The sequence below is a fragment of the Lolium perenne genome, chromosome 3 (genome assembly GCF_019359855.2).
Source record: "Lolium perenne isolate Kyuss_39 chromosome 3, Kyuss_2.0, whole genome shotgun sequence".
Taxonomy (NCBI): Eukaryota; Viridiplantae; Streptophyta; class Magnoliopsida; order Poales; family Poaceae; genus Lolium; species Lolium perenne.
Window position 1 is genome coordinate 74,283,153 of NC_067246.2, and position 17,003 is coordinate 74,300,155.

Here is a 17,003-nt window from a genome sequence, read left to right on the forward strand (position 1 = left end):
GTATATCAATTTTCCCAAGCTTTTCTTCAACAGATTTGTTAAAAGCAGTTTGTGTACTAATAAATTCTTTAAGCATGGCTTCAAGTCCAGGGGGTGAATTCCTATTATTGTTGTAAGAATTCCCATAAGAATTACCATAGCCGTTGCCATTATTATAAGGATATGGCCTATAGTTGTTACTAGAATTGTTCCGGTAAGCATTGTTGTTGAAATTACCATTTTTAATGAAGTTTACATCAACATGTTCTTCTTGTGCAACCAATGAAGCTAATGGAACATTATTAGGATCAATATTAGTCCTATCATTCACAAGCATAGACATAATAGCATCAATCTTATCACTCAAGGAAGAGGTTTCTTCGACAGAATTTACCTTCTTACCTTGTGGAGCTCTTTCCGTGTGCCATTCAGAGTAATTGATCATCATATTATCAAGAAGCTTTGTTGCTTCACCAAGAGTGATGGACATAAAGGTACCTCCAGCAGCTGAATCCAATAAATTCCGTGAAGAAAAATTTAGTCCTGCATAGAAGGTTTGGATGATCATCCAAGTAGTCAGTCCATGGGTTGGGCAATTTTTAACCAAAGATTTCATTCTTTCCCAAGCTTGAGCAACATGTTCAGTATCTAATTGTTTAAAATTCATTATGCTACTCCTCAAGGATATAATTTTAGCAGGGGGATAATATCTACCAATAAAAGCATCCTTGCATTTAGTCCATGAATCAATACTATTCTTAGGCAGAGATAGCAACCAATCTTTAGCTCTTCCTCTTAATGAGAAAGGGAACAATTTTAGTTTAATAATATCACCATCTACATCTTTATATTTTTGCATTTCACATAGTTCAACAAAATTATTAAGATGGGCAGCAGCATCATCAGAACTAACACCAGAAAATTGCTCTCGCATAACAAGATTCGATAAAGCAGGTTTAATTTCAAAGAATTCTGCTGTAGTAGCAGGTGGAGCAATAGGTGTGCATAAGAAATCATTATTATTTGTGGTTGTGAAGTCACACAACTTAGTATTTTCAGCGTTGGCCATTTTAGCAATAGTAAATAAAGCAAACTAGATAAAGTAAATGCAAGTAAACTAATTTTTTTGTGTTTTCGATATAGCAAACAAGATAGCAAGTAAAGTAAAACTAGCAACTAATTTTTTTTGTATTTTGATTTAGTGCAGCAAACAAAGTAGTAAATAAAACTAAGCAAGACAAAAACAAAGTAAAGAGATTGAGAAGTGGAGACTCCCCTTGCAGCGTGTCTTGATCTCCCCGGCAACGGCGCCAGAAAAAGAGCTTGATGGCGTGTATTTCACACGTTTGTTGGGCAACCCCAAGAGGAAGGTATGATGCGCACAGCAGCAAGTTTTCCCTCAGAAAGAAACCAAGGTTTATCGAACCAGGAGGAGCCAAGAAGCACGTTGAAGGTTGATGGCGGCGGGATGTAGTGCGGCGCAACACCAGGGATTCCGGCGCCAACGTGGAACCTGCACAACACAACCAAAGTACTTTGCCCCAACGAAACAGTGAGGTTGTCAATCTCACCGGCTTGCTGTAACAAAGAGTTAACCGTATTGTGTGGAAGATGATTGTTTGCAGAAAACAGTAAAACAAGTATTGCAGTAGATTGTATTTCAGTAAAGAGAATTGGACCGGGGTCCACAGTTCACTAGAGGTGTCTCTCCCATAAGACGAACAGCATGTTGGGTGAACAAATTACAGTTGGGCAATTGACAAATAAAGAGAGCATGACAATGCACATACATATCATGATGAGTATAGTGAGATTTAATTGGGCATTACGACAAAGTACATAGACCGCCATCCAACTGCATCTATGCCTAAAAAGTCCACCTTCAGGTTATCATCCGAACCCCCTCCAGTATTAAGTTGCAAAGCAACAGACAATTGCATTAAGTATGGTGCGTAATGTAACTAGTGACTACATCCTTGAACATAGCACTAATGTTTTATCCCTAGTGGCAACAGCACAACACAACCTTAGAACTTTACATCCTTTGTCCCAGGTGTTAATGCAGGCATGAACCCACTATCGAGCATAAGTACTCCCTCTTGGAGTTACAAGCATCTACTTGGCCAGAGCATCTACTAGTAACGGAGAGCATGCAAGATCATAAACAACACATAAGCATAACTTTGATAATCAACATAACAAGTATTCTCTATTCATCGGATCCCAACAAACGCAACATATAGAATTACAGATAGATGATCTTGATCATGTTAGGCAGCTCACAAGATCCGACAATGATAGCACAATGGGGAGAAGACAACCATCTAGCTACTGCTATAGACCCATAGTCCAGGGGTAGACTACTCACACATCACACCGGAGGCGACCATGGCGGCGTAGAGTCCTCCGGGAGATGATTCCCCTCTCCGGCAGGGTGTGATACGTCTCCGACGTATCGATAATTTCTTATGTTCCATGCCACATTATTGATGTTATCTACATGTTTTATGCACACTTTATGTCATATTCGTGCATTTTCTGGAACTAACCTATTAACAAGATGCCGAAGTGCCGATTCTTTGTTTTCTGCTGTTTTTGGTTTCAGAAATCCTAGTAAGGAAATATTCTCGGAATTGGACGAAATCAAAGCCCAGGGGCCTATTTTCTCACGAAGCTTCCAGAAGTCCGAAGGAGAGACGAAGAGGGGCCACGGAGGGGCCACACCCTAGGGCGGCACGGCCCCCCCCTTGGCCGCGCGGCCCTGTGGTGTGGGGCCCCCGTGCCGCCTCTTGACCTGCCCTTTCGCCTATAAAAAGTCTCCGTGACGAAACCCCCGATCGAGAACCACGATACGGAAAACCTTTCGAGACGCCGCCGCCGCCGATCCCATCTCGGGGGATCCGGGAGATCGCCTCCGGCACCTGCCGGAGAGGGGAATCATCTCCGGAGGACTCTACGCCGCCATGGTCGCCTCCGGTGTGATGTGTGAGTAGTCTACCCCTGGACTATGGGTCCATAGCAGTAGCTAGATGGTTGTCTTCTCCCCATTGTGCTATCATTGTCGGCTCTTGTGAGCTGCCTAACATGATCAAGATCATCTATACGTAATTCTATATGTTGCGTTTGTTGGGATCCGATGAATAGAGAATACTTGTTATGTTGATTATCAAAGTTATGCTTATGTGTTGTTTATGATCTTGCATGCTCTCCGTTACTAGTAGATGCTCTGGCCAAGTAGATGCTTGTAACTCCAAGAGGGGGTACTTATGCTCGATAGTGGGTTCATGCCTGCATTAACACAGGGACGGTGAGAAAGTTCTAAGGTTGTGTTGTGCTGTTGCCACTAGGGATAAAACATTGATGCTATGTCTAAGGATGTAATTGTTGATTACATTACGCACCATACTTAATGCAATTGTGCATTTGCTTTGCAACTTAATACTTGGAGGGGGTTCGGATGATAACTTTGAAGGTGGACTTTTTAGGCATAGATGCGGTTGGATGGCGGTCTATGTACTTTGTCGTAATGCCCAATTAAATCTCACTATACTCATCATGATATGTATGTGCATTGTCATGCTCTCTTTATTTGTCAATTGCCCAACTGTAATTTGTTCACCCAACATGCTGTTCGTCTTATGGGAGAGACACCTCTAGTGAACTGTGGACCCCGGTCCAATTCTCTTTACTGAAATACAATCTACTGCAATACTTGTTTTACTGTTTTCTGCAAACAATCATCTTCCACACAATACGGTTAACTCTTTGTTACAGAAAGCCGGTGAGATTGACAACCTCACTATTTCGTTGGGGCAAAGTACTTTGGTTGTGTTGTGCAGGTTCCACGTTGGCGCCGGAATCCCTGGTGTTGCGCCGCACTACATCCCGCCGCCATCAACCTTCAACGTGCTTCTTGGCTCCTCCTGGTTCGATAAACCTTGGTTTCTTTACGAGGGAAAACTTGCTGCTGTGCGCATCATACCTTCCTCTTGGGGTTGCCCAACGAACGTGTGAAATACACGCCATCAAGCATATTTTTAAGCGCCGTTGCTTCTGGGAGATCAAGACACGCTGCAAGGGGAGTCTCCACTTCTCAATCTTTTTACTTTGTTTTTGTCTTGCTTAGTTTTATTTACTACTTTGTTTGCTACACTAAATCAAAATACAAAAAAATTAGTTGCTAGTTTTACTTTATTTGCTATCTTGTTTGCTATATCGAAAACACAAAAAAATTAGTTTACTTGCATTTACTTTATCTAGTTTGCTTTATTTACTGTTGCTAAAATGGCCAACGCTGAAAATACTAAGTTGTGTGACTTCACAACCACAAATAATAATGATTTCTTATGCACACCTATTGCTCCACCTGCTACTACAGCAGAATTCTTTGAAATTAAACCTGCTTTCTTGAATCTTGTCATGAAAGATCAATTTTCTCGGTGTTAGTTCTGATGATGCTGCTGCCCATCTTAATAATTTTGTTGAACTATGTGAAATGCAAAAATATAAAGATGTAGATGGTGATAGTATTAAACTAAAATTGTTCCCTTTCTCATTAAGAGGAAGAGCTATTGATTGGTTGCTATCTACGCCTAAGAATAGTATTGATTCATGGACTAAATGCAAGGATGCTTTTATTGGTAGATATTATCCCCCTGCTAAAATTATATCTTTGAGGAGTAGCATAATGAATTTTAAACAATTAGATACTGAACATGTTGCTCAAGCTTGGGAAAGAATGAAATCTCTGGTTAAAAATTGCCCAACCCATGGACTGACTACTTGGATGATCATCCAAACCTTCTATGCAGGACTAAATTTTTCTTCACGGAATTTATTGGATTCAGCTGCTGGAGGTACCTTTATGTCCATCACTCTTGGTGAAGCAACAAAGCTTCTTGATAATATGATGATCAACTACTCTGAATGGCACACGGAAAGAGCTCCACAAGGTAAGAAGGTACATTAATGAAGAAACCTCTTCCTTGAGTGATAAGATTGATGCTATTATGTCTATGCTTGTGAATGATAGGACTAATATTGATCCTAATAATGTTCCATTAGCTTCATTGGTTGCACAAGAAGAACATGTTGATGTAAACTTCATTAAAAATAATAATTTCAACAACAATGCTTACCGGAACAATTCTAGTAACAACTATAGGCCATATCCTTATAATAATGGCAACGGCTATGGTAATTCTTATGGGAATTCTTACAACAATAATAGGAGTTCACCCCCTGGACTTGAAGCCATGCTTAAAGAATTTATTAGTACACAAACTGCTTTTAACAAATCTGTTGAAGAAAAGCTTGGGAAAATTGATATACTTGCTTCTAAAGTTGATAGTCTTGTTGCTGATGTTGATCTTTTGAAATCAAAAGTTTTGCCTAATGAGAATCATCATAATAAAATTACTACTACAGCAAATGCCATTCAAGTTAGAATTAATGAGAATATAAGATTAATGGCTGAACTGCGTGCTAGGTGGGATAGAGAAGAAAATGAAAAACTAGCTAAAGAGAAGAATGTAGCTAAAGTTTGGACTATTACCACCACTAGTAATGCTAATGCTACACATGTTGCTGCACCTCCTACTCATACTAATAAAAGAATTGGTGTTAGCAATGTTTCCACTTCGAATGCAAAGCGCGAAAAACTGCACAAACTGCTAAAGCTGCTGAAAGCTGCACTGTGATAAAGCTGCTGAAATTTTTTCCAACATTGGGGATGATGATCCCATTGCTTTAGATTATAATGGTTTGAATTTTGATGATTGCCACATCTCTGAAGTTATAAAGTTCTTGCAAAAACTTGCTAAAAGTCCTAATGCTAGTGCTATAAATTTGGCCTTTACACATCATATTACAAATGCTCTCATTAAAGCTAGAGAAGAGAAACTAGAGCGTGAAGGCTCTATTCCTAAAAAGCTAGAGGATGGTTGGGAGCCCATCATTAAGATGAAGGTTAAAGATTTTGATTGTAATGCTTTATGTGATCTTGGTGCAAGTATTTCTGTTATGCCTAAGAAAATTTATAATATGCTTGACTTGCCACCGCTGAAAAATTGTTATTTGGATGTTAATCTTGCTGATCATTCTACAAAGAAACCTTTGGGTAAAGTTGATAATATTCGCATTACCGTTAACAATAATCTTGTTCCCGTTGATTTTGTTGTCTTGGATATTGAATGCAATGCATCTTGTCCCATTATATTGGGAAGACCTTTTCTTCGAACTGTTGGTGCTATCATTGATATGAAGGAAGGTAATATAAAATATCAATTTCCTCTCAAGAAAGGTATGGAACACTTCCCTAGAAAGAGAATGAAGGTACCTTTTGATTCTATTATGAGAACAAATTATGATGTTGACACTTCATCTCTCGATAATACTTGATACACACTTTCTGCGCCTAGCTGAAAGGCGTTAAAGAAAAGCGCTTATGGGAGACAACCCATGTTTTTACCTACAGTACTTTGTTTTTATTTTGTGTCTTGGAAGTTGTTTACTACTGTAGCAACCTCTCCTTATCTTAGTTTTGTGTTTTGTTGTGCCAAGTTAAGCCGTTGATAGAAAAGTAAGTACTAGATTTGGATTACTGCACAGTTCCAGATTTCTTTGCTGTCACGAATCTGGGTCCACCTCCCTGTAGGTAGCTCAGAAAATTAAGCCAATTTACGTGCATGATCCTCAGATATGTATGCAACTTTCATTCAATTTGAGCATTTTCATTTGAGCAAGTCTGGTGCCATTTTAAAATTCGTCAATACGAACTGTTCTGTTTTGACAGATTCTGCCTTTTATTTCGCATTGCCTCTTTTGCTGTGTTGGATGAATTTCTTTGATCCATTAATGTCCAGTAGAATTATGCAATGTCCAGAAGTGTTAAGAATGATTGTGTCACCTCTGAATATGTCAATTTATAATGTGCACTAACCCTCTAATGAGTTGTTTCGAGTTTGGTGTGGAGGAAGTTTTCAAGGATCAAGAGAGGAGTATGATGCAACATGATCAAGGAGAGTGAAAGCTCTAAGCTTGGGGATGCACCCGGTGGTTCACCCCTGCATATATCAAGAAGACTCAAGCGTCTAAGCTTGGGGATGCCCAAGGCATCCCCTTCTTCATCGACAACATTATCAGGTTCCTCCCCTGAAACTATATTTTTATTCCATCACATCTTATGTGCTTTTTCTTGGAGCGTCGGTTTGTTTTTGTTTTTGTTTTGTTTGAATAAAATGGATCCTAGCATTCACTTTATGGGAGAGAGACACGCTCCGCTGTAGCATATGGACAAGTATGTCCTTGGTTTCTACTCATAGTATTCATGGCGAAGTTTCTCCTTCGTTAAATTGTTATATGGTTGGAATTGGAAAATGATACATGTAGTAATTGCTATAAATGTTTTGGGTAATGTGATACTTGGCAATTGTTGTGCTCATGATTAAGCTCTTGCATCATATGCTTTGCACCCATTAATGAAGAAATACATAGAGCATGCTAAAATTTGGTTTGCATATTTGGTTTCTCTAAGGTCTAGATAATTTCTAGTATTGAGTTTGAACAACAAGGAAGATGGTGTAGAGTCTTATAATGTTTTCAATATGTCTTTTATGTGAGTTTTGCTGCACCGGTTCATCCTTGTGTTTGTTTCAAATAAGCCTTGCTAGCCTAAACCTTGTATCGAGAGGGAATACTTCTCATGCATCCAAAATACTTGAGCCAACCACTATGCCATTTGTGTCCACCATACCTACCTATACTACATGGTATTTTCCGCCATTCCAAAGTAAATTGCTTGAGTGCTACCTTTAAAATTCCATCATTCACCTTTGCAATATATAGCTCATGGGACAAATAGCTTAAAAACTATTGTGGTATTGAATATGTAATTATGCACTTTATCTCTTATTAAGTTGCTTGTTGTGCGATAACCATGTTTACTGGGGAACGCCATCAACTCATTGTTGAATTTTATGTGAGTTGCTATGCATGTTCGTCTTGTCTGAAGTAAGGGCGATCTACACTGAGTTGAATGGTTTGAGCATGCATATTGTGAGAGAAGAACATTGGGCCGCTAACCGAAGCCATGCTCCATGGTGGAAGTTTCAGTTTTGGACAACAATCCTCAAATCTCTAATGAGAAAAGAATTAATTGTTGTTGAATGCTTAAAGCATTAAAAGAGGAGTCCATTATCTGTTGTCTGTGTTGTCCCGGTATGGATGTCTAAGTTGAGAATAATCAAAAGCGAGAAATCCAAATGCGAGCTTTCTCCTTAGACCTTTGTACAGGCGGCATAGAGGTACCCCTTTGTGATACTTGGTTAAAGCATATGTATTGCGGTGATAATCCAGGTAGTCCAAGCTAATTAGGACAAGGTGCGGGCACTATTAGTACACTATGCATGAGGCTTGCAACTTATAAGATATAATTTACATGATGCATATGCTTTATTACTACCGTTGACAAAATTGTTTCATGTTTTCAAAATCAAAGCTCTAGCACAAATATAGCAATCGATGCTTTTCCTCTATGAGGACCATTCTTTTACTTTCAATGTTGAGTCAGTTCACCTATTTCTCTCCACCTCAAGAAGCAAACACTTGTGTGAACTGTGCATTGATTCCTACATACTTGCTTATTGCACTTATTATATTACTCTATGTTGACAATATCCATGAGATATACATGTTACAAGTTGAAAGCAACCGCTGAAACTTAATCTTCTTTTGTGTTGCTTCAATATCTCTACTTTGAATTATTGCTTTATGAGTTAACTCTTATGCAAGACTTATTGATGCTTGTCTTGAAGTGCTATTCATGAAAAGTCTTTGCTATATGATTCACTTGTTTACTCATGTCATATACATTGTTTTGATCGCTGCATTCACTACATATGCTTTACAAATAGTATGATCAAGATTATGATGGCATGTCACTCCAGAAATTATGTGTGTTATCGTTTTACCTGCTCGGGACGAGCAGAACTAAGCTTGGGGATGCTGATACGTCTCCGACGTATCGATAATTTCTTATGTTCCATGCCACATTATTGATGTTATCTACATGTTTTATGCACACTTTATGTCATATTCGTGCATTTTCTGGAACTAACCTATTAACAAGATGCCGAAGTGCCGATTCTGTTTTCTGCTGTTTTTGGTTTCAGAAATCCTAGTAAGGAAATATTCTCGGAATTGGACGAAATCAAAGCCCGGGGGCCTATTTTCTCACGAAGCTTCCGAAGTCCGAAGGAGAGACGAAGAGGGGCCACGGAGGGCCACACCCTAGGGCGGCGCGGCCCCCTTGGCGCGCGGCCTGTGGTGTGGGGCCCCGTGCCGCCTCTTGACCTGCCCTTTCGCCTATAAAAAGTCTCCGTGACGAAACCCCGATGACCGAGAACCACGATACGGAAAACCTTCCGAGAGACGCCGCCGCCGATCCCATCTCGGGGGATCCGGAGATCGCCTCCGGCACCCTGCCGAGAGGGGAATCATCTCCCGGAGGACTCTACGCAGCCATGGTCGCCTACGGTGTGATGTGTGAGTAGTCTAGCCCTGGACTATGGGTCCATAGCAGAAGCTAGATGGTTGACTTCTCCCCATTGTGCTATCATTGTCGGATCTTGTGAGCTGCATAACATGATCAATTTCATCTATATGTAATTATATATGTTGCGTTTGTTGGGATCCGATGAATAGAGAATACTTGTTATGTTGATTATCAAAGTTATGCTTATGTGTTGTTTATGATCTTGCATGCTCTCCATTACTAGTAGATGCTCTGGCCAAGTAGATGCTTGTAACTCCAAGAGGGGGTACTTATGCTCGATAGTGGGTTCATGCTCGCATTAACACAGGACAAAGTGTGAGAAAGTTCTAAGGTTGTGTTGTCTTGTTGCCACTAGGGATAAAACATTGATGCTATGTCTAAGGATGTAGTTGTTGATTACATTACGCACCATACTTAATGCAATTGTCTGTTGCTTTGCAACTTAATACTGGAGGGGGTTCGGATGATAACCTGAAGGTGGACTTTTTAGGCATAGATGCAGTTGGATGGCGGTCTATGTACTTTGTCGTAATGCCCAATTAAATCTCACTATACTCATCATGATATGTATGTGCATTGTCATGCTCTCTTTATTTGTCAATTGCCCAACTGTAATTTGTTCACCCAACATGCTGTTCGTCTTATGGGAGAGACACCTCTAGTGAACTGTGGACCCCGGTCCAATTCTCTTTACTGAAATACAATCTCTTGCAATACTTGTTTCTTGTTTTCTGCAAACAATCATCTTCCACACAATACGGTTAACTCTTTGTTACAGCAAGCCGGTGAGATTGACAACCTCACTGTTTCGTTGGGGCAAAGTACTTTGGTTGTGTTGTGCAGGTTCCACGTTGGCGCCGGAATCCCTGGTGTTGCGCCGCACTACATCCCGCCGCCATCAACCTTCAACGTGCTTCTTGGCTCCTCCTGGTTCGATAAACCTTGGTTTCTTTCTGAGGGAAAACTTGCTGCTGTGCGCATCATACCTTCCTCTTGGGGTTGCCCAACGAACGTGTGAAATACACGCCATCAGGGTGCCGGAGGCAATCTCCTGGATCCCCCGAGATGGGATCGGCGGCGGCGGCGTCTCTGGAAGGTTTTCCGTATCGTGGTTCTCGGTACTGGGGTTTTCGTCACGGAGACTTTTTATAGGCGGAAGGGCAGGTCAAGAGGCGGCACGGGGCCCCACACCACGGGGCCGCGCGGCCAAGGGGGGGCCGCGCCGCCTAGGGTGTGGCCCCTCCGTGGCCCCTCTTCGTCTCTCCTTCGGACTTACGGAAGCTTCGTGAGAAAATAGGCCCCTGGGCTTTGATTTCGTCCAATTCCGAGAATATTTCCTTACTAGGATTTCTGAAACCAAAAAGCAACTTGACAAGAATCGGCACTTCGGCATCTTGTTAATAGGTTAGTTCCAGAAAATGCACGAATATGACATAAAGTGTGCATAAAACATGTAGATAACATCAATAATGTGGCATGGAACATAAGAAATTATCGATACGTCGGAGACGTATCAGACCTTCATGGCGTACTGGTTAAAAATCAGACGTCCTTGTTCTATCGCCATTTGGATCTGCTGACGCCACACCCTGCAGTCGTTGGTGGCATGGGAGACCGAGTTATGCCATTTGCAGTATGGCTTTCCGTTCAGCTCCTGTGAGTGGGGATTTTGAGGCCTTCGGGTATCTTCAGCTGCTTCTCCTTGAGTAAGAGGTCGAAGATTTGCTCAGATTTAGTCACGTCAAAATCAAACCCTACGGGCGGACACTGGTGGCTTAACCCATTTGCGGGACACGGGGTTGCCCCCGAGTCCATTCAGCCTTGCTACCTCTTGATCTCCCGCGGAACCTTTGTCTTCATACGCCTCGACCGGGACTACGCACGCTTGAATTTGTCTGGTACAAGTCCGGGTGGCGCTGTTCATATGCCGACGGTTTCGAACCATGTGCGCCGGTGAAGGGTAGTACGCTTGGGAGGCCATGTCCTTGAGTGGCGATGCAAGGCCCACCACCGCCAACTCGGCGCTTCCTTTTCGATTACGAGCCGAATAACATCGGTTCCTTAGATTTCTGAAGCGCTGGATGTATTACGCCACGGTTTCTCCACGCTTCGACGTATTTGTGCCGGATCGGCAAGGCCGGACTCGGAAGCCTCTCGAGTGATACGCATGTGGGCTGTTCTTCCAACTGCTTCCAAGTCCGGATCGAGTCCGGTGGCAACGAAGTGTACCACCCGAAAGCCGATCCCGTGAGGGACTGTGCGAAGAACCTCACGCGTAGTGGATCCGACGCTGAGGCCGTTTCTAGCTGTGCCAAATATCGGCTCACATGCTCGATGGAGCTGGAACCATCTGATCCACTGAATTTGGAGAAATCAGGGAGCCGATATTTGGGTGGTAGCAGGACCAACTCGTACTCGTCGGGATACGGCTTGGAATAGCCGATTGTCCTCCTTTTCGGCACCATGCCGAACTGGTCTCTCAGTATGGTACTGATTTGATCTGCGGTGCTGGCTGCAGGAGTCGAACTCTGAAGATTCGCCGGGGTGGCGTACTTAGCCAGCCATGCTTGCTTTTCCAGCTACGAGCCAAGCTGCAGGAGCTGAGCTCTGGAGGTTCGTCGGAGTGGCATACTTAGCTAGCCACGTACGCTTCTCCAAGATCCGTCGGCGACGTTCCTCCTGCTTTTCGAAGTCCTCTTTGTCGCGGCCTGGTTTGTGAGCGTCCAGCTACCGCGATGCGGCACGTATGTGCACATGTACCCGTGAGGGATCTCCTTAGGCGCCTCATGCAAGAGCGCGATCACTAGGGTCACCACCGATCTTGTAGACGACGAATGCCGGTGAATTCGGCACCTACGGTGCCGCCAACGCAAATGGCGGTGGTGGACGGGACTGGAGTGGCATCTCTCCTTGATGTGTCCCGAGAGCTGGTCTGACGGAGAATGCGGTGCCTCATGATCTCTGGATCACCCGAAGAGTGACACGCTCCAAAGTGTTCACCGGAGTTCTCGAGTGGCGGTGCGGCGAGTGAGCCACCATGTAGTTGATCTCGGACGCGGGGACACGGTGCGTTCTTCGACGGGGCGGACGGGTCTATTCCATCGAGCGCACCGTCGGGCGAGAACCCTTTCCACGATGCCATGTGAACGGGTTACGTGAAAAGAGCCGATGAGGTCGGCCTCGAGGATAGCTTTGACCTCGTCGTACTTCTTCTTGAGCTCGTCGGTCGGATCCTCGTACGTGAGCGGGGTGCCGTCCGCCATCTCGGATGTAGATGGCGATGTGGTTGATGTAGAAGATGGTCCCACCGGGCGTGCGAGAATGTGTTGCGGTCGAAACCCACCGGCGAGCAGCGACGGGCAACACGGTAGAGCCGGGAACAACTTAGGGCTGCGGCTGGCCCTGGTCCCTCCGAGCGACGGCCCGCAAAGCCTCCGGCACGCACGTCCGATCTTTGGTGCAAGGGCGTGCCACCTGACCTATACCTGGTCGGGAAGGTGATGGAGATGCCTCGCTTAGTTTCTGCATGGCATACACGTAAACATTAAATACGAGCCTCGATCGGCTCTCAGGTTATCCTGTGAATCGGCTCAAAGAGCCGATCCACCCATGATTCGCACGAGGTGTACGAATATATGGTGGTCCTGCTTGATCAAGATAAAGCTAAAACGATCTACGACGATTTAGGGTTTTCACCGCATAATCGGATCATCCTACTCACGATTGGGCCTCGCGGTCACGTACGGTGATCGTAAGCCGATCCTAGACAAGGCCTAAAAACCAACACGAGGTTGATCCCCGGAACATCCTGTCTAGGGCTAGCAAACTACACCCTACGCGTCGCTGGATCCTCCAACCCTTTGTAAGGCCTAACTATTGCAGATATTAAACTAATCCTTGAAGAACAAGGAGCAACCGTAACGGACCGGATCTACTAAATAATGATCAAGCGGGGTGCCGCCCCTACACCTAAGATAGGTGTAAGGGCGGCTAGATGTATAAGGGTTGCACTACGACAGCATATGATACGAAGAACAATGCTAACCCTAATACATCTAAGATAACTACGTTGCTCGCCATCAAAAAGGCTTCAGTACGAGCAACGCATGAACAACGAAATAAGCTTGTGCTGCCTAGATCGCAAGATGCGATCTAGGCAGCATGATGCTTACCGGAAGAAACCCTCGAGACGAAGGAGTTGGCGATGCGCCGAGATTGATTTGTGGTGAACGTTGGTTGTTGTTTATTTCATAAACCCTAGATACATATTTATAGTCCAGGGGACTTTCTAATTTAGGCGTGCACCTAACCGTGCACGGGTCAAACTCTATCTTCTAATCTAAGATGCGATCTACTATATTACAGATACACGGGCAATCTAGCCCAAACTCTTCGTGCAAGGCCGCTTCAGAGATCTTCCACGTGTAACCTTCCAAGCCCATCTCCCTTACGGCCCATCTCCTGATTTGGCCAAAATCTGGTGATAACAAAGTTATCGAACCAAAAAGTAATTGAGCAAAAGGTAATATTTATTTGAGTTGCAAGTGATAGTTCATTTGAGTTGCAAGTGGTTTCCCCACCCGTTATTTTCCCCTCTAGAAAACCATTGGCCCGAAAAAGGGAATTGAAAAAGTTAGTCCAAAATAACATGAATTTTATACAAAAGTAACATCAAAAAATTGAAAATATAAAAAGTAAAGGGAACTGAAAAAAGGGAATTGACAAAAATGATTTTTTCTTCGAAAAAAATAAAGGAAAATGTAGGAAAAGAAAAGAGAAAGTCCGTACGGCCCAACTGGAGAAAAAAGACCAGCTAGGCCCATAGCCCACTCTACCGAACCCTATCTAATCCTCTCGTCCACCTCTCGTACTCTCCACCGCACGAAGATCCCACGCACGCCGGCGCTCGTAGCGGCGCTGCAACCCGGCCGCCTTCCACGCTATACTCGTTCCCCACCGCTGGCGACGCAACAGCTCGATTATCCGACCATCTTAGCTCCAGCGACCCGCCAAGGGCACCAACACGCGAGCGGCGCCGTCAACGAGAGCCAACTCCGGCGCGCCACCGCGGCATAAACTGCGACCACCCCCACCCCGGATTCCTGTCCCCACCGCCGCATGCTCCGCGGACGCGGCTGTCTACGGCGAATCAACCAGCCTCCGCCGCCGCGCGCCCATTCCCGGCAATCTCTCACCACCATTTTTCCCCCGGCAATTCAAATCGACCTCGCAGCCCCCTGCCGACAGCGAAGGTTAATTGTCTTCTCGACCACCGCGAGGAGCGAAGATCTACGGTATTTAATCTGGATTCAGGAGGGGAGGAAGCGGAGAAGATGGAATGGGATTTCCAAAACTGGAAAGCGTGTATTTTGCCAAAAAAAGGGAATTGGTCGCGCTTTTTTGAGGGAGCGCTGCCGCGCCAAAGCGACCGCGAGGGCGGTTGATTGCCAGGGAGGGTATTCGGATATTATGCACTTTACCATGTTTAACACTTTTTTTTTGAGCGGTAATGTTCGATGCTTGACAAGTCAACAAAAAGCGGAAAGGTTTTTTTTTTTGTTACTACCTTCCGTTCTAGGATTCATATTACTTTTTTTTTCAATAAAGGCAATATATTAATATCAAAAAGATACCAATTGAACTCAGCCTCTGCAACAACGCACCACCCTAATGGCACTACGGATGCACATAGCCAAAAAACAGAAAAAAAAACTAAGAAACAAAGTCTCGCTACAGTATCTCGGGCCTAACAACAGCAATACATCCACCGCCAAGACAACACTTGAAATACAGACTCTCCAAAAATCGATGCCTCCAAGAAGGAAACAATGTTCTAACACCGTCGTCGCCCGATCAACGATCTTAGGTTTCACCCTGAAGATAGTCTCCGCTCTCAAAACAATGCATCCAACAAGGTCATTGCCAGGCACAACCAGTTAAGGCCAGACCTTGGGTTTCACCCTGAAAGGTAGGACTCTGAACTTCACTTGTGGTGTCGCCCCACTTTCATATCGCTGTTGTGAAGCCCGAAACACCAAGCAAGTCCCTCAACAACGCGGAGACTTGAACCTCCCTTAGCTAATCCGCCCCTCCGGCCTTCATGAACTTCTCTTCTTCCAACTTTCATCATGGATCCATAGTCACTTGATGTCAACACAGAAAAAGAGCTTCGCGCCGCTCCCTCCAGAACCAATCGGTCGGAATAAAAGCATGGGTGCGCACGCCCGAATACCTCCGATCCAGCAAACTCCAGGCAAAGCACTGTCACATTCGCCGGCGGAGCCTTCCGGAACTCAAACCCCCGGCTAGATCACGAGTCCAGGCCTCTGATAGGTCCTCCTCTTCACGCAAGAGTGACCCTAGGACTGTCGCATTTATTCAGGTCGGACCCCCACATCGGCGACCATCCCGGGATGGCCACTCCAACCCTCCACCGGCGACACCGTCGCCGGCTTCCTTAATGCTAATATATGTATCTGGATACATTTTAGTTGTAGATAGCATCGAGTAATATGGATTGGAGAGAGTAAGTTATTGTCTAGAAATACATACTAACACATGTCAAATACACCCATATTTTAGCAACTATTTTAAATCAGAGGTAGTATTGCAAATTTGTCTAGATATGATTATACAAATATATACCATGATGTATTTAAATGTGTAGATACCTTTCGTATTTAAATAAATTTTTGACACTTAATTTAAACGGAGGGAATATAAAGGTGTCTTCTTCCCATGAAGCCAAGGGGCTTGCCAAAAAGGTGTCTTCTTCCCATTCCCAAGGGTAATCGTGGTCACCGCGTAGAAAATATCCATGTCATAATCGGAGCAGGGGTTCCCGGAGCACACCCAAATCTTGGAAGGATCTTTTACTTCCATATTGATAGGTGTTATAACAATCCACTGCATTTTTGTGTTACCAGGCCTCTAGTGGAACCAGAACATGTAGAGGCCAACCTTGAAGATTATCTCGAGGTGCATCGGCAAATTCATGATAGGGGTGTTCATCACCAACTCTAGGATTATCTAGTTAAGCACAAGTTGATATATCCATGAAACTTGTAGCTTCATTGATATGGGCACGGAGGTCTATGTGGAGCCCAATTTCAGGACTCCACCAACCTAGGTGGTACGCCATCGAGGATTCAGGAGTGACACGCTAGGATGACCTACGCCATGTAATAATTAAGTCCAGGGTTGTGTCATTCATTCTATGTTAGGAAATAATGTAGCCAGGTCATGTGGTGGGCCAACTAGGGTTAAATTAGTGTTGTGTTTGGCTTTGGGCCTCTCCAAGCCAAACCAGGTCAGCCCATCAAGTGGGGCGCCCCAGCCTAGCAAGGCTGGCCGGCCACCTTCCCCTCATATAAGGAGGTGGGGTGGCTAGGGTTTAGGATAGAACAAGTTAGTCTAAATTTTAGGGTTTCCCTATAGCGTGAGATCACGTGTATCATCCCTCCGGGGGTAC